At 34.7% G+C, this 27726-nt stretch overlaps 2 long non-coding RNA genes across 2 annotated transcripts in view; one reads left to right on the plus strand and one right to left on the minus strand.

Moving 5' to 3' along the window:
- LOC147823657 (uncharacterized) overlaps nucleotides 1-27726 on the plus strand; it is a 35479-nt gene that overhangs the window by 1225 nt on the left and 6528 nt on the right. The window contains exon 2 of the long non-coding RNA XR_015443468.1: nucleotides 13091-17099. This is a non-coding gene — a long non-coding RNA (uncharacterized LOC147823657). The remainder of the gene's footprint in view (nucleotides 1-13090; nucleotides 17100-27726) is intronic.
- Nucleotides 14363-19529, minus strand: LOC110349142 (uncharacterized). The gene is made up of 3 exons (XR_002394895.2): nucleotides 19443-19529; nucleotides 17718-17893; nucleotides 14363-14467 (listed from the first exon to the last, which is right to left on the minus strand). It is a non-coding gene; the product is annotated as an uncharacterized LOC110349142 (long non-coding RNA).

Genomic DNA, 27726 nt, shown 5'->3' on the forward strand with positions numbered 1-27726 from the left:
ACTTCTCCACTTTCCCTCATGGGCGTGGCAGGCTCCATTTCTTTGGTACTACCTTTTCATTTCAAAGAACCCTGAACTGCAATCTCTTCCCTTAATCCACATTTGTCTTTTCTCAGTTTCCTTTTTCCTCTATCATTTTCAGATACATCAAAAGAATTAATACAAATCAATTGTTTGTTGTGTATCCTAACCTCTCCTGCAGCAGTGCAATTTGACCTCCACTATCACAAGAGGCTAGAGAACTTTATTCACTGATTATCAACTACCTAGAACAGTGGTGGCAAACCCACGGCACATGTGCCACAGTGGGCATGCAGAGCCCTCTCTGTGGGCATGCAAGCCAAGTTGCCCCAGCATCTCCCCAGTAGCCTAGCACTGGATATTTAGTTTTAATCACAGTGTTGGCACTTTGCCATAAATAAATGGGTTTTGGGTTGCAGTTTGGGCACCTAGTCTAAAAGCTCACCATCACTGGCTTAGAGCAATGCTGAACACAATATGCATTCTTGACAATGAATAAATGAAAAGCAACTGATAAAACTGATAATTAACCTGACTATTCAAAATTCTAATTAAATAGACCTGTGGAATAATGTATTTAACTGTGTTTAGAGTTTAGAGGAATAACCCCCTTCTCATCTAACATCAGCACCGAAGCTGGGAGTTGGGAGGAAATGACTGCAGCCCATTTATAAATAATATGTTTATCTTATTTTCTCCCTTCTTAAAGTAATTAATTGCCAAATTTACATAAGTCTATAAGAAGAAAATGCAGCTATGGTTAATAAAACAATATTGTAGCAATGCCCCTGAGTCCCTTGCTTTCCCACAGATAATTCCAATAATTATTTTAGCTAGAGGATTTTAATTTTAAATTAATATAATTGGATGTTACTTTGCCAACAAGTAGACTTCTAGTTATATACTTTGCCTAGGGGTACAAGTGGTTGAATTATTAAACTGTGCATGGAAATATCTTCAACTGCAAAACTTTCCAATTTTCAGTTTGACTAGATGTACTACTAGAATAGTTCAGCATGGTAAAAATAACCTTCAGTGAGGTGTAATTTGGGTGGCTGGACATTCATTATTAATTTACTTGAAACAGATACAGGAGCAAAAAATTCATATTCATAGATGAGTTGATCTAATATAATACTTCTAGTGAACTGGATCATAGATGTGTGATGTCAAAGAATAATAAGTGAATTGGTCAATCAGTAAAATAGTCAAAGCTTTAACTCTTTCAGAAATATCCTGTGAATTCAAAAGTGCTTTTTTTCTTTGCCTGTGGTCTAATAGTATTGAATGTGATTTAGTGTTTAGTGTGGAAGCTTGGTTAAAACACTGCGACCAGAGTTCTAAAGAGCTGATTCCAATTCAAAGAATCATGGAAATTAGTCCAATGCAACCATGCAAATTAGTACTGTCCTACAGAGCTATGTCCTGAAAACAGTCAAGCACCATTTAAAAGGTAAGTAGAAAATTTATATCATGTGGAGGTTTTCATCTCAGAAGATAAATAATCTGTCTTAGGTAGTAGGAAAAAAACATTTTAGAGCCTGTCCTCAAAGCAAATGCAACCACTACAAACCACCACATTAATTTGTCTACAAATGGATGAAAATCATTCACATAGGTCAACCTTCCTTAGAATCCTTTAAATTGAGACATCAGATCTATGGACTGTTAGAACTTCTGATGGTTATATATATTCTTATTATTTGAATATAATGATGGGTAATATTGATTAAGTGCTTCCTACACACCAAGCTATGATCTAAGTAAATGGATGTTCCAGTTAAACTTTTTATATTTCTGCAGGAAGGCACTCTCAAGATCCCACTTTAGAGATGAGACAGGTGAGTCATAGGGTAGTAACTTGGCTAAAAATCAAGTAGTAAGCTATTAACCAAAAATATAAGTTGATAGAGTTAGAATCCACATCAGATAGTTTGATACCACACCACTATGATAGACTATCTCTCGTATTATACATATACACACACCACACACAGCTGCATAGATGCACACACATTTGTTCAGTTAAAGGTAGTTCTCTAGAATTAGGTACTTAGATCAGTGTCAGACCATTTGATGCTAAGCTCCACTTGAAGTAAAACTGTTTTGAGAAATGCCCGTAGGAGATTGTCTACAGGAGAATGAGATGGCCTGTGACAGTAGAAACAAATTCAGACTTTAGGTAAAATCAAGCTTAGAAGAATATGTTAGAAGGATGCTTAAGGTAGAATGGAGTAGAATGGAGGAAATATTTTTTTCTATGGGGGGCAGAGGTGGAAATGGATAGAAGGCAAGAAACTCTTATTAGAGAATAGGAGAAGAAAAGCACTAACATTTACAAAATGTATGGGATCACAGAAGTCTCACAAGAGCTCTGATTATTTTCCTTTTGTAATGGAAGTGATAACTAAAGTGCAATGAGGCTAGTAATCTGACCACATTCATCCACCAATAAATAGTGAAGCTGACATTTGAACTCAGGTCTGGTGCCTGTATACTACTATCCCCCTACTTAATGATGGGTCTTACTTCCATTATTGAGCCATAAAGAAGAATGGAATCCTGTCATTTCCAGCAAAATGGATGGGACTTGGGGACATTATGCTAAGTGAAATAAGCCAGACACAGACAAATACTACATGTTCACTCTCATATGTGGAAACTAAAAAAGTCAACCTGAATGTAGAAGAGTAATTACAAGAGGTTCGGAAGGGTGGTGGTGGAAAGGGGGAATAAAGAGAGGCTGGATTTGATCAGTGCACTCTGAATCCATGGGTTGAAATATCATTCCAAACCCATTAATATGTGTTAATATATGTTAATCAAGTTAATATATGTTAATCAAAAATAAAATGTAACAAAAAATGGGAAAAACTTCAGAAAAAGTGGAATCATTAAAGAGTATATTAGTAACATTTCAAAGTATGATATAAAAAACTTAAATAGAAACAGACTTCACTGGGCATGGTGGCACACATCTATAATCTCAGTACTCAGGAAGCTGAGCCAGGAGGATTGCTAGCTCAAGGCCAATTTGGGCTAAATAGCAGGTTCAAAGGCAGCCTGTGTTACATAGTGAGATCTTGTCTCAAAAACTAAAAGCAGAAGCAAAAACAAAATAAAAAACAAACAGAAGCAGACTTCAAGATGAATAAAAATTGTATTTTATAATTTACCATAGCTGTAGTTTTAAGATTTATTTATTTGCAGCATTTGATTCACACATGTACAAAGGCAGCAATATATATCTAAGAAACAAAACTTAGGTACCTACAAAACAGATACATTTTTCTATACGTATATGAATTATACTGTTCTAGTAAAATATATCAAAGGAAGCACTATGGTTTGGATAAAAAATATCCATCCAAAAGATCATATGTTCAGAGGTGGGCTTTTGGAAGTTGATTATATCATGCGGACACTAACCTCATCAATGGATTGATGTGGTGTTATGAGATAGGGTCTAGTTAGAGGAAGTAGATCACTGGAGGCAGGACTTTGGGCATGTGTTTTGTTTGCAGCTTCTTTTCTGGCTGTTTCCATCTCTCTCTCTGCTTCCTGGTTGCCATGTGGTGCGGAGGTTTCCTCGGCCATGGCCTCTGCCATTTTTCTGCTTTGGAGCCAACCAACCATTTCAACCCATGGACTGAACCCTCTGAAACCATTAACCAAAGTAAACCCTTCCTCCTGTCAGTTGTTTTTCTTATATTCAGTCACAGTGACAAAAAGCTGACTAATACAGGCAGAAAGGCTGTTACATACCTATAAATTCTGTTATTGGTTCATCATTAAAATTTTATTTAAAAATGAAGTACAAACTTTCCATGGTGTTAGCTAGCCCATGGTAGCAGTGCATTGTATTGCCATCCACTCTGGCAGTGCAAAGCTCAGATTCATCCAAGATGTTGGTAATAAATTTATTGCAAACCGCTGACTCTCCTGCATTAGCTCTCTGTACATCCCAAGACATTAATCAGGCTGCACTTATACCATCTATCATCCTGAGTGGCACACAGATGTGAGCGCCCTTGATATGGCTTATATTAGCTACTAGGGTCCATTAAAATACATTTTCCACAAAAATGGGGTCATTCTTTTAGATCTCCTTGAATGAGGCCACTTTGGAATGACTTATTCACCCAATAGCTTGAAACACTAAGAATATTTGGAGAACAGAGCTACAATGTGAGTAAATCATTTAATCCTACACCATTTCTGTTGATTTATTCTCTCCTATAAGATGTTCTAAAAGAATCTCCCAAATGTAGGCCTCTATCCCTCTCTCACTGACTGCTCACCCTTTTAAACTAAAAGTCAGAATTTGATGCTTTTCTCTTTCTTATATTTCCTTCTTCCTCTGATTCTTGCAGCTGTGTGTCTATAGTAGAAAAGTTTGTGGTTTATCAGTCTATGGTTTTAATAGAAAGGCATTTTCAGAAAATAATATTCTGTTAAACACCTGTACCTTTATAAAATCGAAAAGAAAAAAATATTGCTAAAAATGTCCACTGATTATAACAGAACCACTAATCAGTCAACTAAGCAATTTTCTTTGTACATAATTTTGATTCATTTGTCAAAACCCACATATTCTGGGGTACCATTAATGCCTTTTTTCAGTGAATATATCAGGAAATATGATTTGAAAACAAGTTATAGTAGGATATGTTATATCACACACATTCTATAAACAGTGGAATAATTTCTCACATTTTGTTGAAATATTATTTGATTTAAAACAGTTAAGCAAATACACATTGATTGTCTATGCGGGGCCAGAAAGTATTTTAAGTATTTGAGATATATTACTGAACAAAACAGACAAAGATTTCTGCTCTCACAGAGTTTATATTCTTAGTGAAATAAATATACACTTAACAGTGAATACAAGAAATAAGTAAATTATATAGTGTAGTGGAAGTTGACTGCTAAGGAAAAGAAAAAAGTAGGTCAAAGAGGGATTAGGAGTGTGAAGTTGAGAGGAGAGTATGAATGTAAGGATTTTGCAGAATTAAATAAGGTCTGTAAGTGGAGTCAGGTGTAAAAAGTGAGCGTTGAGCAGAAACTTGGAAGTTGATGAAGGAGTTACCAAAGCAGGTGCCTGGTTAAAGAACTTGCTGGGAAAATGAAACAGTTGCAGCAAAGGCCACTGGGGTACCATAGTTAGCCTCACCAACCGGGGAAAAAACCCCCACACTGCATCAGAAATAATTTTAGCAATATTTTTAAATATATAAAATATATAAAGGGAAATCCAATTGTCAAAATGCCAAGTTGGACTAAATAAATGTTCCTCCACCAGATATTTTCATTAATTCATTCCACTGATTTCAAGGTATAATAATACAACTATGAGAATAACAAAGCTATTAATGAGACAGATACATAACTACCTGAGGTCAAATGACACACCAACTCAGAATTCTACCCTTTATTCCATAATTTTCATGTAAAATAAAATCCTTATTAATTTAGAAATGTGAATGTTTTGTTTTCATAACATGTAATGCTCTTTTCAGTTTAAGAAACTTAGAGAAAAATTTTGTGTGCTGCCCTCATACAAAAAAGTCAATCCACTATATTATTAGTGAGAAGACTAAGGAAAAGAAAAGAAAATATTTGGCAAGCATTTTTGTGTTCTCAGCCTCTTTCTTGGCAAATGGCATCAGAATATTTGGATTAGATGTTGTTCAAATGCTGCAACTAACAGTTTTGCAAGTTCCTTGTATCTCAGAATAGCTCAAGCATATAACTTTGATGTGTCACTATTTTGGGATATAATAATAGGTAACTTCATTTTTTTTCAATAAAATCTTTCTTGTATTCAATTCCATGTGGTAGGTACTAACTCAAATACTACTTTGTTTTTAACACACATGAACAGAAAATATAAACCATTCCTCTTGCAAAAGAGTCATCTGGAACCTCTAATCTTAGAATTCTTTCCTTTAAGAAAAGAAAGTAAGTAATCTAGTCATTATTTGAGTTCAGATCTTAAATTAAAATCATATTTAACATTAGGTCTGTGACAAAAGTGATGATTACAGAGATAGGAAGTATACTCCTTTCAAAATCAAATGCTGTTGAAATATGGAAATAAAACTTAACTTTTGAGTCAGCCATAGACAATATAGACAATATATATAAAAGTCTAACATTAACTCACTATTTCTAGAAAATGGGCAAAGACAGGTATGATATTTCTGAAATTTTCTTCATCTGAGGTAATTGTCTTCACCCTAAAGTTGGACTTTTTTAATTACAAAAGCAATTTAGATTAGTATCCTGTCTATTGAAATAGAGAAAAATAAAATAAAACACACCCGTGGCTTCTGTGGTGATAAACACAGTTGACATTTTCATACATGTAGGCTACCTTTACCTAAGCCCTGGGGAAATATGCTTCTTTGAATGCTTGTACATACCATCACTAGCATTATTTTTAAATTACTGAGATCATACTATGGATTTGAAAACTAATTCCCTACCCATAGTACTGTGGAAAAGTACTATCATGTCATTTAAGATCTTCACAGCCATATTTTAAATTATTGCATAGCATTGCATTACAGCGTCTACTGTTGATTTTATTTTTTAGCTCTCTTCCTAAATTAATGTGAGTTACTTTAGGAGAGGAAAGGAAGACACTGGGGTAACACTCTTCTAAAATATTTAAGAACATGTATAGAAGAATGAAAGGTAAATTTTATTGCAACATGACAGTTCTAGAGCTGGTGAAGTCATCATCCTATTAACAGCAGAAATTCTAACCTGTCAAATCCAGACAGCACATCACATCAGGGGTTCTAGCAAATTGAGAATTATCTAAATGTGTATGCTCCCATCAGGCCCTGCTGGTTATAGGAATGATGGCTAAAAACAGCAAATGAATAAAGGAATTTTGTTCTTCGTTTTCACTGTTCTTGGATAACTCAGTTGATTAACACCAAAATATTTACAAAAACTACCACTGAGTAAAACAACTACAAAAATGAATTGCATAAATAGGAGTCCAATGTGATTTGCTATTTGCTTTCTTTTGAAGTGTTTTTCTTCATTTCTGGCTATTTTTTCTTTAGAAACAAACAAAAATAGCCTAATTATACAGTAGCACCCTTCTCTCTATTCTCTTCCTCTTTTAATAACTATTATGACCTTGTGATTTTATCATTCCTATTTATGTCTATAAGCTTTGTTACAAGCATCCATAAACAATATACAGTGATGTTTTATTTTGAAATGCACTAACTGGTATCATATCCCAGAAAGCTAAATTGCTTCCACTCTCTCCCTTATTACCAACAAGATTTTTAAGGTATTGGTGGTTGAACCTTGGGCTTTGCGCATTCTGGGGAAGTGCTCTACTACTGAGATACATTTCAAGCCCATTTAAAAAAAACATTCTTAAATACATTTTTTAATTTTAAATTTTAGGATATTAGCATATGTATTAGTATGTAAGGTCTGCATTCCTTGTGGGAAGTTGGTACATGCACATAACATGTCTTAATTCCTTTTTTGGTCACCTTTGCTTCCTTTAAAAAAAATTTTTTTGGTGCATGTTTGCAGTGAATAATGCTTACATTTCTTATGTGCAGTCTGTACGTGTACATAACACACCTTAATTTCTTTCTCTCATCCCCTATCTCTCCCTTCCCCATCCATCTCTAGGTCCCTTTCCCTTTGAAAGTGATCTGTCTCCCTACTTCCTATTGTCTTTTATTTTTGCTCTGGGTTTCTTATGTAGGAGCAATCATGTGGTATTTAAGCTTGTGTATACTCTTTTTTTTTTTTTTTTTTGGTACCAGGGATCTAACTCGGGTCCTTGCACTTGCGCAGCAGGCGGCAAAACCACTGAGCTAAATCCCCAGCCCTTGTGTATATTCGTATACATGTTTTTCCAAGAACATTTACTATAGTTTCTCTAAAGTATATATACAAAAGTGAAATTGCTTTCTTATAGACTATAGCCAACTATATCAGCCTCAAATTTCTAAATTGGTCTTTGTAGGGTTGATACCAATTTGCATTCTCAACAACAATGTACAGAGTGCCAGTTTTCCTATAGTGTCACCCCCACACACATACATATCTGACTTACTTATTATTTAGCCTAATTTATGCACATTAAGTAGTATCTAATTTAAAAATACATGTTTTATTGGTTAGTAATAAGATTATATTTGTAAATATTTACTGGGCTTTAATGTTTCCTATTTTGAGAATTGTCTTTTTATATCTTTTGTTATTTCTCATTGGGTTGTTGTAATTTTCTAATTAATGTTTAGAAGTTATCAATATACTGTAGAATTTAGATATTAAGCCTTTTATTGTTGTAATAATTATTAACACATGAACTTAGCCATTAATGGCTATCACTGTGGCATTTTCCTGTACGCATACACTTTGCTTCTCTTGTGTCCATTTCCCCTTCCTCCACCCTCTTGCGCTCCTGCCTCTTCTCTCTCCCTGGCCCTTTTCCCAACCCTTAATAGTCCTTTTTCTATGTTCATATCATCTTTGTGTTTTATGGTTTTGTTTTGTTTGGTTTGGTTTTAGTTTTCACATATGAGAGAAAAATTGTGATGCTTGTCTCTCCATGTCTGATTTATGTAGTTTAATATAGTGTTTTACAGTTCTATCCATTTTCCTGCAGATGACAGGGTTTTATTCTTTATGATTGAATAATATTCCATTGTCTACACATACCATATTTTCTTTATTCATCTGTGGATACCAGGCCATTGTTTTTTGTTTATGTTGTGAAACTTCTTTAATTGTATTATTTTTATTTTCATTTTTATGATTGTTTTGATCAGCAACCTTAATTTAATAATATTGCCAATCAGCTTGGACAGATATTGTTTGATTTTGTTTATCTTTTATACATAATAGGTTTTTACTTTTATTTTCAAAGATTTCTCTTTTTCTTATTATTATATATATTTCTGTGTGCTTTGGATGTAATTCACTCTTTTCTAGTTTTTAGAGGTAGAAGCCTAAATCTTTGATATATGATCATTTTTTAAAAAATAAGAATTTAATGCTGTGAATTTTCATAGAATCTCTGCCTTAGCTGATTCCCCTCTATGCATTGTTTTTCATTCAGCTCAGACGAAATCTCTTGCTGTCTTAGTTATGTTTTCTCAGAGACAACCCCCTGAAACCTAAAGTTAAAGAGGAAAGGTTTGTTTAGCTCACAGTTTGTAGAGGTTTCAGTCCATAATCGGCAATGTAGCATTATAGAGGAGAGCAGTTCATGGTGGGCAGAGAGTAGCAAAACAATAAGGGACCATAACAGAATCTTTCTGCCCCTTTTATCTTATCCAGGCTATGTAGGGCAGGTAGCACTCACACCTTTAGTCCTAGTGGCCTTGATCCTAGCATTGCACCATGAATCAATTGCAGCATCACATACTCTAGAAAAAGCCCCACTTATGACTACATAAGGCTTTGGGGGGACATCTAAACACAAGCCATAACACTTACATAATTTTCTCTTTAGCTAATAGGTTATTCAGAAGTGTGGTGTTTAATTTCCAAATATTTGAATATTTTCCAGATATGGTTCTGTTATTATTTTCTAATTCAAGCCCACTATATTTTGACAGTGTATGTTGTATGATCAATCATTTGAAGTATGTTAAAGACTATTTTATTTCAGAAGATAGTCTAGTCTGAATAGAGCATTGTTTGCTCTTAGGAAAACCTTGTGTATTCCATATTGTATATAGTGTTTTAGAAATGTCAACTAGATCCAGTGGTTTCATTATGTTATCCAGGTTTTTTATTTCTCTAGATAGTCTATTTATTCTTTTGGTTACTGAGGGATGAATGTAGAATTCTGTGAGTATATATGTAGATATGTAGATATACTTCTCTTGGTTCATCACAAATTTTCTTTTGTATATTATGAGATTCTCTTATTCATTCTCTCTCTCTCTCTCTCTCTCTCTCTCTCTCTCTCTCTCTCTCAGCATGAACCCAGGGCTCATATATATTAAATGCATGTAGGATTTTTATATCTTGGTGAACTGATCTTCTCATAATTATATATTGTTCTTTTTATCCTTTGAAATAGTCCTTGATTTGAAATTAACTTTGCTTATTTTAATAGTTACTCTATGAGAATGGAATATATAAGATGCAATTCAGTGATATCAGGCTGAGTGTGGAATCAGGTACAGTTTGCTTAGTATCAGAAGTTGAATCAGGAATAGGCTTTTTTTTTAATTGTCCTCAAGAATTCTTTAAATACATAGAACTGATCTATGAAAGTAAGTCTAATTATAAATTGACTTTTATTAATTTAATAGGCCCTGAAATGACTTCTAAAAGTCAGTTATAATTGCAATTATAGTCTGCTTGACTGAAAAAGGTCAGTCTGATTGACTGAAAAAGGTCAAAGGCATTTTCAAATCTAGATTAGATTCCTCTGAAGATTAATTTATGGGATGGAGATTAACCATAAATTGTTTTTATTATTTATGTTTTAATAAAACAATAATATAATAATATAAAATAATAATAAAAATCTATGCCTAGAAAATATATCAGAATTGTTGTTCTCTCCTTTGATGGATCAGAACATGATTCACTGATGTCCTTCACTCAATGTCTGTCTTGAGCACCGCAAATTTACCTTGATTAGCCCTTACATAAATATATACTCCACATATCAGTGGGAGTCCAAATAAGAAGGTATGGATCAACAACAATGTCACTCTGTCATCAAAAGAAAGGACTTCTCAAAACAGCATAGTCCTCCTATGTCAAAAATAATCTTTGCATTGCTTTCAAGGTGTTTGTACCAGAGCATTAGGAGCCACAAGTGATCTGATGTGTAATCTGCAGGCCATTTGAGAATGCTTCACAAGCAACCCTTTGCTCACTATTATGTAACGCATTGCTTGAGGCACATTTCTGCTGAATGTGTTCTATTGAGTTTTGGTTAAATAATTTGCTATATGAATAAAATTATAATTATCTGTTTTGGTAGAATTGATGATTTGTACCACTTTTTGATCATGTTGGCTAAAATGCTATTTACCTCTGATTAGGGGGAAGAGACCTAAAATGACCAAATGTTCTACAGTGCTTTGAGATTTTTCTTGTGCAAAGTTTTATGAACCACTAAAAAACTACACTCCTGCCCCATAAAAATTTAACTAGAAGTAGAAACGCAACTGAATGTTGATATGCTAATATTAATATATTTGGGTTCTCTTTCTACCCTATCTTACCTCAGAATTATTGTAGAAGAAAGAGAGTTAAGTTAGTCTCTTCTTGAATCTAAGGTAAATAGGAAAAAATTTTTCTGAAGACAAGTCACAGTGTTTCCTTATAACTAATTTTATATTATTTCATCTGTACTCTTTAATATTATGCATAATTTTCAGAGATATATTTCATGTATGAAATTTTACTGTGAATGAAAGGAAACAATTATGATAGCCAGAACATAATAAGAAATTTCTTTTTTATGATAAAGGACACAATGGAAAACATATACTGCAATTTAATTACTAATCCACTGTGAATAATTATTGATTTTATCTGATGAGTCAAATTTTGGCACATTTAACTAATGTCAAACAAATTTTGGCACATTTAACTAATGTCAAACATTTCCATACCCTGCATGAAATTCTTATCTATTTTTCACCTCACACATCATTCTCCTTTTGCTGATTTTTATTTGATCTGACTGGAATAAGATGTGTTTCTATCATGGTATAAAATATGAGCTTGAAGAGAGAGCTAATAGGTAAACTGTCAGATAAAGGTATTAGGTATCACTCTAAGGAACATAAATGCCACCTCACATTTAATGGGGGAGAATCTCTAAGTGTTTTAAGGACTAGAGTGATATGATCTGGTATATCTTTTAAGGAATCCACTTTGATTATGGTGTAGGGAATTTATGAAGAGTTTGAAGCAACATCAGAATAAGAGAAAATATGAATTTACTGAAAATGGCAAGGAACCCCACTGGTCAGTAGAAGCAGATGCATGGAAGTATAGCAGGGAAATATATTCTAGAAACAGTTAGGAAATCAAGTTCATGATTTGACGATGGATTAAATGAGGGCTATAGAGGAGAGAGATTAATTAAGAACATTTTTGTGTTCCTGGAGAAGTTTGTATCATCAACTAGGAGAACTGGTGTGTAGGGTGTGGAGATATGGGTCCTGCTTTTTATATACTGATTTTGAGATGATGTCAACTGCAAGTGTACAGAACATATTTAGTTTACATGTCTGAACCACAGGGCAGAGTTTAGAACTGCAAGTAAAAGTATAGAGCTGAAAGATAGAGACACAAGAATAAAGCAAATAACCTACTCCACTGTGAAAAAGAAAGAGAATTTATATAGATATTGAATTCTGAACATTAATGTCAAAGAAGGAGGAGCAGATAAGGGAGACTACTTACCTGTCTTAAAATTAAGAGATGTTTCAAGACCTAGCTGTATCAAAAGGCACGAGAAGACAACAATGTCCAACGCCGTTAGGAAACACATTACTTTGTTTCCCGATACTTGTATTCTAACAATGTTCGTCTGCAGTACACCTTGCCCTCACATGGTTGATAGCCACTTCTCACAAATACCTTTTTCGAAAGGACATGAGCCAGTCCTTAAGCCACTAATTGTTCTTTAAATTAAAAGGCTTCACAGAATGGAGGAGGAACAAGAACATTTGTTCACAACTGTAACCTTCCCAGTCATGCTGGGAAAGCGGAGAGCAGGTCTGTGGAAGTGCACATAGCACAGGGGCCGCATGGCTGAGAGTTAATGGAAAGCCCCAGATGGCAAGCTGTGTGTGGTGGGTACTCTCTCCCTGAGACGCATTTTAAGCAAATTGATCCTCTTGTGTAGGGCCATTTGGACTATACTTGTGAGTACTTTGATATGAGTTTTGATGTATATTTGATGGGGGGTTTTAATGTATCTTAGAGTAAACTCTCTGCACAGCTTTATTCTTTCATGTGCCCTAAAGGGATGTTATTTGTGAATTGTATTAAAAATTAACACGAACCTATTTCCCATATGCTTCTTTCACAGATGAACAATGGCTTTTGTTGACAAGCACGATCCATTCATTGATTTCTGGACCCAGATGTGCTGGAAACCATCCCAAATCACATGATGGATCTGAAAAAAGCTCAATGATTTATCTAAGTGATGTTCAAAATTTCATGTGTCAATAGAGCTCCATGCTGACTACAAATTTGGAGAACTCTATCTCTCTTTGCAAGGTGGAAAGTAATATCCCTGAATCGAGTTCCAATTAATATGCTCCTAACTGCACCTGCTTTTCTCTGAAGCCTTGTGTGTTAGAACAAAACCACTGAAGTTAGCAATCCACTAGAATGATAGATATAGAACTTGAAAGAAGGCAATTAAACTGAGAATTAACTGGAAAATCTTGCTATCTCTGCAGAACTCTTGTTACAACAGGGCTATGGTTAGAGATATTCTAGTTTAATTTTTACTTTGCAAAAAACAAACAAATGAAAAAAAATGACTCACTCATCAACAAAACTAGAATCTTGATGAAGATTTTTATGGAACATAGCCTAACAAGTTCTAGGTTAATCTATTATATCACACAAACATCAAAAAGAGTGTTAATAAGAATGCCACCCTCTGTCTATTCTAATATTCTTGTCAGAAAACGAATGAAAAGCTAGGCAAGAGAATAATGAAGGGGGAGCTGAAAGTTTATGAGGAATTAAGTAGATAATTGTTCTCTATAGTCTCAGTTTACTCATCTGTAAAATGGAAATAATACCCTCTTGAGATTGCAAGAGCTAAATTGCATAATGTCCCTAAAGCTCTTAACATATTAAATACTAGCTCTCGATATATTTGAACTGATGATTAAGGCTGATTGCCATTAGCATTGTTATTAGGAGCATTGCATTAATATTCATTACTTGTAAACTAATTTTATCATCTACAGGCAGGTGACAGAACTAGAACAAGGAAATACATATAAGTAAAACACAAAATAGACCAAATGATACTTATTTGCCTCTAACTCAGGAAAAATATTGCTGCTAATCAATCTGTTAAACACACATATTCTAGAGAGACAGTTTGAAAACCACTTTACATGACAATATAATTACATACTCTGAAATACACAAGGCACCTTTCATTTGGAAAGAAATTCTGGCTCCATGTAGGACATTTTAAAATTGTGGAATACTTCTATTTCACTTTCCCACAACAAATAGAGGGAAATAAGCAATAAATATCTTTATTAATCATGATTAACTCGTGAACATACCTCTTTTCCAAGTATTTGTACATTCACATTGTGATTTTTATGTTGTATACTAATAATTTAACTATGTTTTCAGTTAGTAAAACTGCTTTTCCTTTAAAAAGAGCTCAATATAGTCACATGCTTCATTATTCCAGGAGATTTACCACCTGCACAAACCAGAAAAAAACCCAAGTAAATATATGATGTTTGACTGAGAAACATGGCAAACATTTAAATTAAAAATATTTTTAGAGTAAAAGATACATTGCCCTTAATCTCCCTCATAATATGCCCCCTCACTTCAAACACTCTTACGCCATTGTTCTTGCCACTTTCTAAAGCAATTCTGGAAGTCTTTTTTTCATGTCTTTAGTTGCACTATCCTGGTTGCCTCGACATCGTCAATCAATTCAAAATGTTTACTTTAATAATCACTTTGAGGTGAAGAAATATCACAGTGCCAGATCGAGTGACTAATGTTGATGAGGGCACACCATAATATTTTTACAAGCCTGCTTTTCTGTTGGATGGCACTTGGTAGCAGCACTCACTGTATTTTTTTTTATCACAGCTCCTAAAGACACTCCTGAAAGAGAACTTCCAGAACTGCTTCAGAAAATAATGAGAATAGTGGTATATACGTGTTCCTAGTAAAGGGGAGTATTTTGAAGGGTGACTAATGACAATGTGTCTTTTATTATAATTTTTTAAATAAATAAATATTCATCATAGTTTTGATCACACGTCATGGATGGCTAATTTCATGAGTAAGCTATAAATCTCCAGTGATGAAGGATTATACTGAATCTAAAGGACTATAATAGAAAATATAAGGCTGTGAGGTCACAGAAAGAAGTTATTTTCATAATAAATAGGAAGTTAAACATTTGTGATGCAGTGCTTGAAGTGATTTGTACAACAGTTCCTACACATAAAAATATGGTGAATAAATATTTGTACCCCATCAGAAGAGATAAATGCCAAGACAAATACTTTTAGAGAAAGAACAGCTCCAAGTACCACAGGGGAAATTTTTAAAATAAATATTTATTCCAAATAAAAACCTAGGAAAACCAGGCAAGAGCAAGAAAATTTGATGTAATTAAAAGAGAAAAGGTGGAACCATTTCTGAACCTGGCACTGGCCCCTGAACAATTCTGAGAATGTGACATTTAACAGTCAATCATTGTTGCAAATGTATTCACACAATCAATTCACACCTAATTAAGCATAAACTTCATTCCAGGCTCTGTCCATGGTATGAAGGATTTAGAGATGAATGAAATGCTGACTTAGATTTCATGGAATTCTTCGGAAAAGAGATGAGGAAGCAAAACTTAACAGTGTATTAACTAATATTAATCTCAGATGAAGGTTCCAAGAGGAAATGACTTTGAAGGTTATGTAGGAAAGCCCTAGGATGAGAGGTAAGCGTAGACAACATTCCAGTATACAAGGGCTCAGAAGTACCAGAACACAGGTGGTATTTAGGGAAATGAGAAGTACTACTTCGTTGCATATCACATCCTGCCAGGTAAGAAAATGAAACAGACCCAAGTTGTGATGCCATGTATACCACAGCTGGAATCAAGTGTTTCAGTGTGTCTGGACTTGACATTTTTCTGGGGACTGGCACGTTGGAGGCCTATGTATTCTGAAGCAACAGCAGATGTCACTAGTGTCTTTTATCCATCGTTGGTCATTCTGGGGCCACAAGGACAAATACCATCATCATCTCTGAGGAGAAATGACCAGAAAATTTTGAGCAAGGAAATTTAGCCTACAACCAGCAAGGGATTTTGAGCCAAGCATTAGAAGCCAAGATAGAGTTCCAAATGGGAATCTGAGAAAAAAGATAGAGCAGTACAGAGTAGTGGAACAAAATAGGCAAAGAGAACAGCAGTGGGTAAGTTTTAGAGCTGAAAAACCAGTAACAGAATGTCTTATCATTTTTGGTAGTTTGTGTATGTGGATGTGTATCTTTCCCCTAGTAGTTTGTGTATCTGAAGATCCATTGTAAAATAGTTGCATGGCACATAGTAGGTTCTCAATAGAGCATGTAGTTGTTATATTATCTATTTACTTAAGGTTGTGTCTATATGCTGTGCTCATGTAAGAGTCAAGAATCTCTAAAAGACAGATAATCCTTTAGAATGATTTATAATGCATGCAAGATTATCAAAACTGTTGCCTTGAAAAAAGTGATTTATTTGTTGCTATACAACAAAGCCTATTATGGTGTCCAGAATAGATATAACATGAATTGAAGTGACATAAATGCTCTGTAATGTAGTGCCCCTTAAAAACCAAATAAATTGTGGCAGATCAATCATTTCTACAACTTTAATCAACTTCTTTAACTTCAAAACTGACAGATAACTTTTAAAAACTAACTTTTTTATCAAAATTAGTTTTTCAAGTACTAACTTTTATATCAAAATGTCATCTTTCTGACATTGAAAGGGAGAGAGGTATATTTTGTGATTAAATCCCCAGAACAAATGACTTTTACTGTTTAAAATGGCCTTTCAGGGAGTTTAAAGGTCAGTTGTAGATGTATAACTAAACTGTGGGATTTTGAGAGCTACAAGAAAAGATAGAGATTGATATATTTCTGATATATTTCTTTCCTGTTATAGATGAATTGAAGCCCACAAAATGTCTTAATCTACAGATTTTTATATCGGCAACCTGTTACACTCTGTTTTCTGCAAATGAAATGACACATTATAATCTGGGATATTAGAGTTTTTACTTCTGCAATCTATAAACTTCTAACTATGCAGGCGTTATTCAAAGGTAGGTATCTTCACACATCTGTAATGTAGCACAGATCTAGACACATGACAGGAAGTCAATGAATGAATGAATGAATGGTAGTCTATGTACAGAAGGTTACCGATGGGGAAAAAAGTATTTCACACAGGCTTAATATCTCCTTCACTAATCTGAGTCTACTCTCTTCATCCTAGCACTCTTAGTAAATATATACATATGCATATATAAATATAAAATATAAAAAATATAAAATAATATAATAGTAAATAATATATATAAATAATATAAAAATATAAAAAATAAATATATATGTCTTAGATATCTGATTTTGTTTTACATTAGTGAATCTACATTTTTTATGACTCAAGAGTTCATGTGATATCAAATGTTTCCCTAATCATGTATAGTTATAGACACTGAACACAATTCTCTATGGGAATCTTTACTTTTTCCAAACCAACTCTATGGATTCTGGTTGATCCCAGGTTTCATATCTTCAGAGAGGATAAATTGTTCTATACTTGATCTCCTCATATTTTTCTGGCAAATTTTAGGAACTTGGTTTGATACTACTTTAGATAAAACATATCATAAACACTAAATTACTTAAAGTCTGTTTCCAGTGGTTGTAAAACTTACCAAGACGATCATCTGAATTAACCTGTTTTCTTTTCTCTTCTTTTCCATTCCTCTCTCCTTTTTATTTTTTCTTTCTTTCTTTCTTTTTCTTCTCTTCCTTTCATTTTCTTTTTTCTCTCCTTCCCTTTCTCCCTTCTTTCCTCTCTCTCTCAGCCTAGTAGAGCAATTCATTTTTCCTGTTATATGGGGTATATATAACAAATAAAAATTGTCTACTTAAAACATACAATATGATATTTTGATGTACATATACACTGTGAAATAATTACTACAATCAAGCTAATTAACATACTCATTGCTTTATACTATTATAATTTTTGTGGTGATAATATCAACTCTCAGTAAATTTTAAGTATACAGTACATTATTTACCTTTTGTTTGATTTGAATCCAACAAGAGGCAGCCAAGTTGAACCATGAAACCATAAGAAATAATACCTGACACTCTCATCCAGAGTAGATTCTTGCATAAGAAGCATAGCTCAGCAGCTTTTATTCTATGTAGACAGATGAATGAAGATTTTGACTCAATTCTAAAAGGAGTATCAACACTTTTTTTCATTGCATTTTCACATGGGCTGGATATTATTGGGATTATGATCTTCTGTGGGATCACTGATTTAGAAATCCCCTCCTCTTTTAATAGAAGAAAGAGTGGAAATTGGTAACAATGGGAGAGATAAATCATGGGACAGCAAGTTATTGCCATTCACTTGCTTCTGTGCCTCATAGAACTCACTGTGTAATGCTTTGACAGTCCTGCTGAAAAAATTTTTGTGTCTACTATATAGTATTCAAAATGTAACATAAGAAGGCTTTTGGCACTACTGTGAAGGATAAATTGGAGGACAGAGAGAGATAGAGAGGCCTTTTGGGAGCAAATGAACCTCAGACTAAGGCTGTTGTAGCAAAGTAACACCAAAGTAGTTCTGTCACTGAAGCTCATGTCTGTCTAGTGGAGCAGTGACCCCTTCACCACCACCCTTATTATCTTAGATGCTGGGTGGGGTCAGTGGGTCACATATACTTGAAAGTTACAATCTAAGAGAAAATCACTTCTTTCCACTCTACTGGGGATATGGTAGCTATCAGGCTTTCCTATTGTTTTCAGATGATGGCTCTTTTTGGAAGTCTTCTCACGATTACCACTCTAGTCAAGCCTCTGAGCCTAAGGGAGTGGTAGCCTGACTGGGTTAACCCTGGCTTCACTATAATTAGTGGATAAAGATGAGGTCCTAGCTTCTCACATCCCCTGGCCATTCTGAAACTGATTTCCTGTTCCTTTTTCGAGTTCTCAACCTCCCCACCCCGCTCTTTTGAAACAAGGTCTTACTGTGTAGTTCAGGCTGGTCTTGAACTACTGGCAATCTTTCTGCCTCAGCCTCCTGAGTGCTGGGTTTATAAGCATGCACCACCACTCCCAGCAAAGTGACCCAATTTTGTCAATAAAAACTTTCAGGAAATTCACAGCAAGTTTATCTTCCTAATGCTCCTCCCCCCACCAAGGGGAAGGATTTTATCCTGAAGGCCAACATTCTTGGTCCCATGCTCACACCTTTTTGGTCAGGGTGTTAGTATATCGGAGTTCTTAGTTCTTCCTCCAAAACCACTCAGAAATTGAGAACACATGAAGGTAATGTGTAATCCAGCTAGAAACAGAAGAATGGTGGCAATGTTCCTTGAAGATGGGTGGGGTGTTGGATTATTTAAAGAAGTTTTACTTACAAGTATTATGATCCAACCCATCAGGAAGTAATCTTCTTCTAAGAATTTCCAGGTGCTCAGTTCTATGTTAGATGTCAAAACACAAACACATTAGGGAACAAGTTTGGAATACAGGTATTAAGAAAAACAAAACTGTACTAACCAAACACAACTCAAAACTAAGAACCAGAAATGTAAGCCATGAATTTATTATCCTAGGTACACTGAGCATTAGATAGCTCTCATTTTTCAGAAATGCTGGGGGAAGGAAAAAAAATCAATTTACCTAGATTCATGTAAGGAATTTTATTTCTTATTCACAGAGGACCATCTGCTTCCCCAGCAGGTTCTGGGCCCCATTAAGACTGTCCATTCTATTTTACAGCTCTAGCTCCAGTCTTTTCAGTCATTAAAAGAACTCCAAAGGCCTGTGGTCATGGGCACTGAAGAAAGCCAATTGGTTCCAATTAAATCCTTGGTGATTGAGCTGTGTGGGAGCTGTGGACACTTGTGTCTGGTTCTGGCGATAGCCCTGCCAAAGTCCCTACAGCAGCTGGTTTAGGAGTGTAAGGTTGCTGTTCTCCAAGGCACAAGAGGGGTGGAGGGTGATTTTCTTTATATTTCATCATTGCCATCTTTGCCCCACCCTGCTCCCTTTTGTGAGGCCCCCATTCTGACGTTGGTACTGAAGGGCCAAACAGCTTTGTGATTAAGTTTTTCTCTGTGAGCCAGAAGTCAGTCATGTGCATGCCTCCTTCCTTAGTGTCTCCCACTGTTCCATAGATGTGGAGCTCTGCATCCCATCCACATGCACCTGAGTCTCACATAAGTCTGGTGAGCAAGTTTTGCAACAAGTGGATGTGGGACTTAAGACCAAGGTCCAGGAGCAAATATGTGGCTGGGAGAGATGGCAGAAGCCACAGAGAGCTGCATATTCCTAGTGTTCTCTGCCCTTGGAGGCTGGAAATCCAATACATTTCATTTTCTTTTAGTGTTTAAGTTTACTTAACTGTGCTTATGATAGCCTAAGTCTTCCTAACATTAGATAATATTTCTTTGAACAGTACTTGATATTGAATACTATTTGGCTCAGAATTCTCCAAAGAATTAAAGAATTGGCAAATGTGAAAAATTTTCATGGCCGTCTTGACCAAAAATAACTCACAAATACGTAAGGAGGTCATTTCAACTAATATCTAGGAGATTATGCCAAGATCAGCTTTCCTTTAACAATTCAATTTTTAAAGCCGAAACAGTTTAATTGTTGCTTTAACTAGGGAAATGGAAAGAAACAACTTATTTTAAAACTCCAGTGCTACCAGTACTTGCTCAATAAATTACCCAGGTCATTTGATGAAAATAAACTCTTCAGGATCTTGACTGTTAATCTGAATTTTACCTTCTGTCCCCCATCTGAATAATTGTCCTTCAAACAAAGAGATACTAAAAACAACAACAAAAAGATAACAGGCATTGTTAAATTCCACAATTTTAATTGTGGTTAGTCTACATAGAGTTTACTATACATAATAAATTTTGAAAAAGCTTGTGGGGAGAAAGAGAAAGTAATCAGGTCATTTAGTTTTTACTAGGGAATAAGATTTCTGTTTTATTCACCTGAGGAAACAATTGCTTAAGATAATAACCCTTAGTTACATAGATACTATTGAAATAGATAGTGTATAGTTTTGCATGGGTGACATGATCTGAAAAATTCTGAATAATTGTTCTTCCAACAAAGAGATACTAAAAAAAAGATAACAAGCATTGTAAAATTCCATGATTCAGTTGTGGTTGGTGTGCATAAAGTTTACCATATATGGTAAATTTTGAAAAACCTGGGTTTTTTTTGGGTTTTTTTAGTTGACTTTGAAAATTTCTGTTGCAATGTGTGGCATAAAGAACATGTCATTTAAAAAAATAATTCCACCTGTGCTCCAATATCTTCTGTTTTATGCCAGATTTTTGAAAGTGACATTACGAGTCATCTTGAAACATAAAATTTTATCTTGTCACAACTCTTCCTTAACCATTCATACTTTATCCACTCATTCACACATATCTTAAGAATTTATCAAGGACTTTTTACCATGCACAGACATTCCATTTAACAACTGGGTTCCATTCCTGCAACTAGGTCACTAAATGAGGAATTATATATAGTATGTACATTATAATATTCAGAACAAATGAATGGTGAAAGGAAACTCCAACTTTTGACCTTACTTTATTTGCATAACTCTTACATGCATTACTGTAATGTATAACAGAGCATAAAACTACAGTACTGTACAGTATAGTTCAATCACCCAAAATGACAGCATAGTATAAACAAGGTGTACTATACCAAAAAAAAAAACACTGAAGTTTTATAAACAAGATGTAACAAAAGACAGGTTGTAACTCCGAGTGGTGAGTCATGAGTCCAAACAGGGCACCTCAGTTATAAGTTGGAATAGTCATTAAACAAGTAGTTCATAAAAGAGAGATATCTGTACTCTAATTGGCAGTATGAAATCCACAATAAATTAGTTTGTTATGTAACTGAAGGAGGTGAAAACATACCGGTGGAAAATTTGGTGATAAAGTATGATCTGTGCTTCTGAAAAAAATAAAACTTAGAGCTGAATGTGCACACAGAAAGATGCCTCATGCTGTTCTTATGGTTTGCTTCATTTGAGTATTTATTTAGGAAAATGTGCAGCATATAGTTATAACCTTACAAACATGCTATCCTTTTTTTGAATAAGATGTTGCCTATTAGACAAAATATTAGAAAAAAGGAAAGGAGATTTATCTTTAGTAATTATCTTTCAAAATAAAGATATAACTTGTCTTAAGAAAATTCATTAGCTAGATTTTTTTCTTTTTTTTCATACTGGGGATCAAACTCAGGACCTTGAGTTTGCTGGGCAGGTGTGGCACCACTGAGCTACATTCCTGGCCCTAGCTAGACTTTTAATTAATAAGATAATCATATTTATTAATAACATCATTATTCAGTCTACCTCAAACTTAGGAAAGTTTAAAAGGAGAAATTTATTTTATTGTTTAATAATAATGCACCTGTTGGAATAATATCCAGCTTTTTTGGTAATTGAAAATACCTAAACAAACAAACAAACAAACAAAAGAATGGAGTCTGCTAATTTTTCACTAGGAAAGTGTGGACCCTTCAAAACTTTGGAGGAGACTCTTCTGGGTAGAGTTAGGAAGGGGTGGGGAGGATAGCAACTGCCAGGCAGAAATGTTAAAGTGCTCCAAAGGACAGGTAACTTCTGAGCAAGGACCATACCAACAACCACTGTGAAACTGCTAATGTGGTAGAGCCACCAGAAACCAGGAAATTTTGCCTTGGGAAATATGTGCTCTTTGCAAAACAATTGAAGAATTTTATTTTTTCAAATATAAGGGGAGTTCAAATTTAGGATTTACAAGAACTGGAAACGAAAATGCACTCTACAGATATATATTTTTAGTAATCTTCTTAAGATTTTATCTATTTTTTAAACAATACCTTTAAGGTTTTGTTGATGATTCCAGAGTCAGAGTTGAGCTCTGGTTCTTAACTGAAATAGTGACTTTGCTGAACATTTACTTGGATTTGAGCTGTGGTTCTTAACTGAAATAGTGACTCTGCTAAACATTTATTTGCATGATCTGCTATATATATATATAGGTGCTTTTATTTGAGGGCTTGAGAAACATGGGGAAGTTTAATATTTTTCAGGGCAATCATAACAATGGTGAACCAATGACTCCTACTCTGTAGTGTCCCAAGAGACAGTGTGCATATATCTTGTTAGAGAGAAGAGCTAATCTTTCCCATGAAATGTTCTGACGCCAGCAGCACTGCTCTGAGCTCTTCAATAAAGGTTGAGCCATAGTTATCTCCAACAAAGAGCATCATTGTTTACACTGATGATATCAAAAAGAAGATCCTCGCCTTGAGGAGTGCAGCTATCATAGGGACAAATGACCTTCATGAGGTAGCTAGGGTAGGGACTAAGGACCTTCATCTGGTAGACTGTAGATAACAAGTCTTGTCAGTGAAGGAGAACATGAACAGTAGCCATTCCAAAGTAGAGAATAGAGTGGGTCCTCTGTCAGTGAGTGGGGGTAACAGGTCAACAGAATTTTCATCTTCATTGTTGTATTAGTCAGCTTTCCTATTGCTGGAACAAAATAACCAACACCCACAACTTAAAGAAGGAGAGGTTTATTTTGGCTCACACTGTCACATGGTTGGCTGGCTCCAATGTAGAAGCAGAGTGGTGAAAGGCCATGGTAAAGGACAGTTGTTCATGTCATGGCAACCAGGAGGCAGTGAGGGAAGGGAGGAGCCAGGGACACGTATAATATAAACTGTTCTAGTCACATCCCGCCTGAGGTACCCCTTCCAACCAGGTCCCACCTCTGAAAGTGAGACTTTGGGGGGACATTCTAGGTCTAAACCATAACAATTACTTATTCCCTCAGGCTGGTAGTGTTAAAGTCATTCCTTATTACAGAGGTCCATTTTTTTTCTGCATGTATAAATGTGCTTATCACTAAAAACTCAGCACATATAACACTGCACAATTAAACTGCCACAGTTTTGTTCAAGCTATTCATTTTAGCAAATTTCATGATCAATATTGATTGCCAAATCCAAATTGATTATATAAGAATCTGCATCAACTGTGAAAACTAAAACAACAATTTGCCATACAGGACATTTATTTTTGATGTACAGAACCATTTTTCAAAAATAGACTGTGTAATTTTTTTTTTTTTGTCAAGATGACTCATGGAAAAGATGAGAGATTAAATGTGTTCACAAATGACCTTTTTGGACGGGCAGGAAAATGAACTGCTCCTAACAATAGTGATAATATCAACTTGTATTTGGATAGCAAGATTTTTTGAAAGTCTTTCTCATCTGTTATTTTGCATTATTCTTCTGACAATTCAGTTATTCCTCTCTTTATTATGCTAATGATTAAACCAAACAAAGAGAGGTTAACTTGAAAATCTAGTCAAAAAGAAAATGCAAATACAATTCCTTTAAGAACATAGTACAGCATCACCATATTTTCCCCAAAACCAAACAAGAACCTTAATTCTGAGTGTCATGTGTTCAATTATACTACAAATTGTCTCAAAGTTCATTCAAGTGTGTTCAGACTTCTCTGATTTCCTTATTTTCTTAGGCATTTTACTTAGAGTAGAAATAATAAATCTCCAAAACTGGCTATCTTGAAACATGTATGACAGAGGTTTCAATGACAATTATGTATGTGAGGAATTGTCTAAAATCTTTTTGCTACTATTGGCTATACCATTTTTGTTTTGCATTTTTTTCCTTAATTATTTGCTCAACTATATTTTAAACTCTTCTACAGAAGAAATGATATGTTTATACTTTATATTCTTAGTATCTGCACTTCAATATAGATGATCACTGAAAATAAATGCTTGTTACTGTTTATGTAGAAAATGATTTAATACATGCATATAATAAAGAGCTAACAGTTTCCAAATGAATAAAAATTGCTGAAAGCATAGCTTCTTTCAGGTTATTAAATGTTCCGTGCAACCTAGGCATAGATCACCATCTGCTGTATTTGGGCTTTTTATATTATATCATGTTTCATACAGGAAATGTAACTGTAATACTAACTTTATGATGTTTCTCTCCCATTGCTATAGAGTATATTTTGTTGTATATGAAGTTCATTCATCCAGTAAACACTTCCTAATCTCCTTTTATGTGCCAGACACTGAATATGAGTTCAGCACATATAGAGATATACAAAAAATTGGCCCAGACTTTAAGAAACTACATTTATAGTTAATTTGAAACACACATACCCCTCTATTCCCACCTCTTCTAACCTCCCATTTCTCTTTAACTTCTCTAACATTTGTTTGTCTAGCTCAGCAGCAACTGGTTAATAGCAAGAGGGCTTCCATTTCTGAGTGCTCACTGAGTAGCTACAAGGAGCTCTGAAAAGTCTTCTTGACACAATCCCTTGTTGTATTTCATCAAGGCTCAGGGCCAACTCCTAGATAGTTATTATTTTCATGTTTGTTTTCCAGCTGAGAAAATAAAGTTGTACATTGGTTGGATGATTTACTTAAGATCCCCAACTCATGTCCAGGACCCAGGATTGGACTCTAATTTTCTGTCTTCCAATTCTACTCATTTACCCTCTACTTGGTTCTGCCATTTATTTTATTTTTAATTAACTTTATTGGTACATTTTAGGTATACGATATAATCACATTCCTCATTGGGAATTTGTACCTGTATATGATATATCTTAGTTCTTGTTTTTTCCCATTCCTCTTCCCTCCCTTCCACCCCTCCATCCCTCCCTATTTGCAAAAGCTTTGTTTCTGTTTTTTCCTTCTTTTCTCACATTTTTTTCTTTTCTTTCCTTCCCCCTTACTTCTCCTTCCCTTTTGAGCCTTTTCTTCCTATTTCACAATATCTATTAAACATTTTGGTCCTCATTTACACTTTCAGTTTCTCACACCAGAGAGACAATTCAGTATTTACATATGTGTGTCCTATTTATTTCACTTAAGAGTATGGCCTCAATGTGCATTCATTTAGCTATAAATGTCTCTAGTTTATCATTCTTCATGGCTGGGTAGCACTCCATTTTATAAAAAAAAAAAAAACCCACATTTTCTTTATCCGGTCACCAGTTGACAGGCATTTGGTTTGTTTCCAAGATTTAGCTATTACAAATTGTACCACTATAAACATGAGCATGCATATATCATTGTGGTATGATGCTTTTAACTCTTTTTGGGACCCATATCTCTCACCATGCATTAAACTAACATAAAAAAGGATCAAAGATCTAAATATTAAAACAGAAACACTGAACCTGCTAGAAGATAGGTTAGGTACAACTCTTGAAGACATTGGCATAGGAAAAGACTTTATGAACAAAAACCTCAGTTGCACAGGAACTAGCAGAAAGAATCAACAACTGGGATCTCATTTTATTAAAAAGCTTCTGCACAGCAAGAGAAACCACTAACAGAGTGAAAAGACAACCCATGATGTGGAAAAAATTTTTTACCAGCTGTTCCTCAGACAAAGATCTACTATCTAGAAAGTATAAAGAACTTTTAAAAAATCAGACCCCCCCCCCAAAATTTAAAGACCCAATCCAAAAATGGGCACCTGAAATGAACAGACATTTCTCAGACAAAGAAGTAGAAACAGCAAATAAACATATGAAAAAATGTTCAACATCACTGGTCATTCGAGAGATGCAAATGAAAATACTGAGATTCCACCTCACTCCCGAAAGAAGGGCTGCTATTAAAAAAATCAACCAATAACAAATGCTGGTGGGTTCTGCCACTTAACTAAGGATGAAATAAATAATTTTCATCACTGCTGAATCTTTTGTGGCATGCATTCTTTTTCCCCTGTGATATTTTTTGTAATATTCAGGTAAGGGGATGGAAGTGAGCTTATTTATGGAAAAAGAAAACTGTGAAGGAATTTTACATCTTTCTGTCATTAGGGCTGTCATGTGGAAAAGGGATTTACTTGTAGAGGATTATAAGTTACAAAGAAACAAGTTTGGGGTCAGTATAAAGAAGGATTTTCTAATAGAAATGTTGTCAAAGAAATAAACTAATTCAGAAAAACGAAACTGCAAATCATAAAGTTTAAGTATGGCAGTGTTGTGGCAAGGCCTGGAGGTGTACGGGATATAGTCTTGTCCCCAAAGCTAACAGGAAGAAAAACTGGCTGTTTTAGAACAGCCCCCAGGATTAGTGCCACTGATCAGTAGATGTCACTGTTTCATAGAAAGAGGACTAAAGGGGAGCCTTTTTGGTTGTAAACAGAATATTTTTAGTATTCAGATCTCTTTCCATTTATATGGAAAGAAGTTTCTAAAAACTATCTAGAATTAATATTGTGTCTAAGAAGTGTGCAGCAAGAGACTCAACATTTTACAATCTTTTGTTGCAGAATTTATAGGGCTTATTTTTATGCAAAGATTTAGATCAACACTGTAGTAGATGATTATACTAATTTCAAAGGTCTCTATGCATAAGACCAGATCTAATGAAAAGGCAAATTTTTCTGTTCCTTACATGTTACTGCTGGAATTGTGTATGATACACAGGCACACACACACACACAGACACAATACACAACACACACACATTCTGAACTATGCTCCTTTTGCCCTTTCTAGCCTTAAACATCTGTGCTTAACTCAAGCTCTGTAACAAGAAGAGCATAATATAATACATTTTGGCTACTATATTTATATTTTCCATTTTG

Source organism: Heterocephalus glaber, unplaced genomic scaffold (assembly GCF_053883595.1).
Source record: "Heterocephalus glaber isolate CG9 unplaced genomic scaffold, H.glaber_assembly_v1.0 deba00001571, whole genome shotgun sequence".
Lineage (NCBI taxonomy): Eukaryota > Metazoa > Chordata > Mammalia > Rodentia > Bathyergidae > Heterocephalus > Heterocephalus glaber.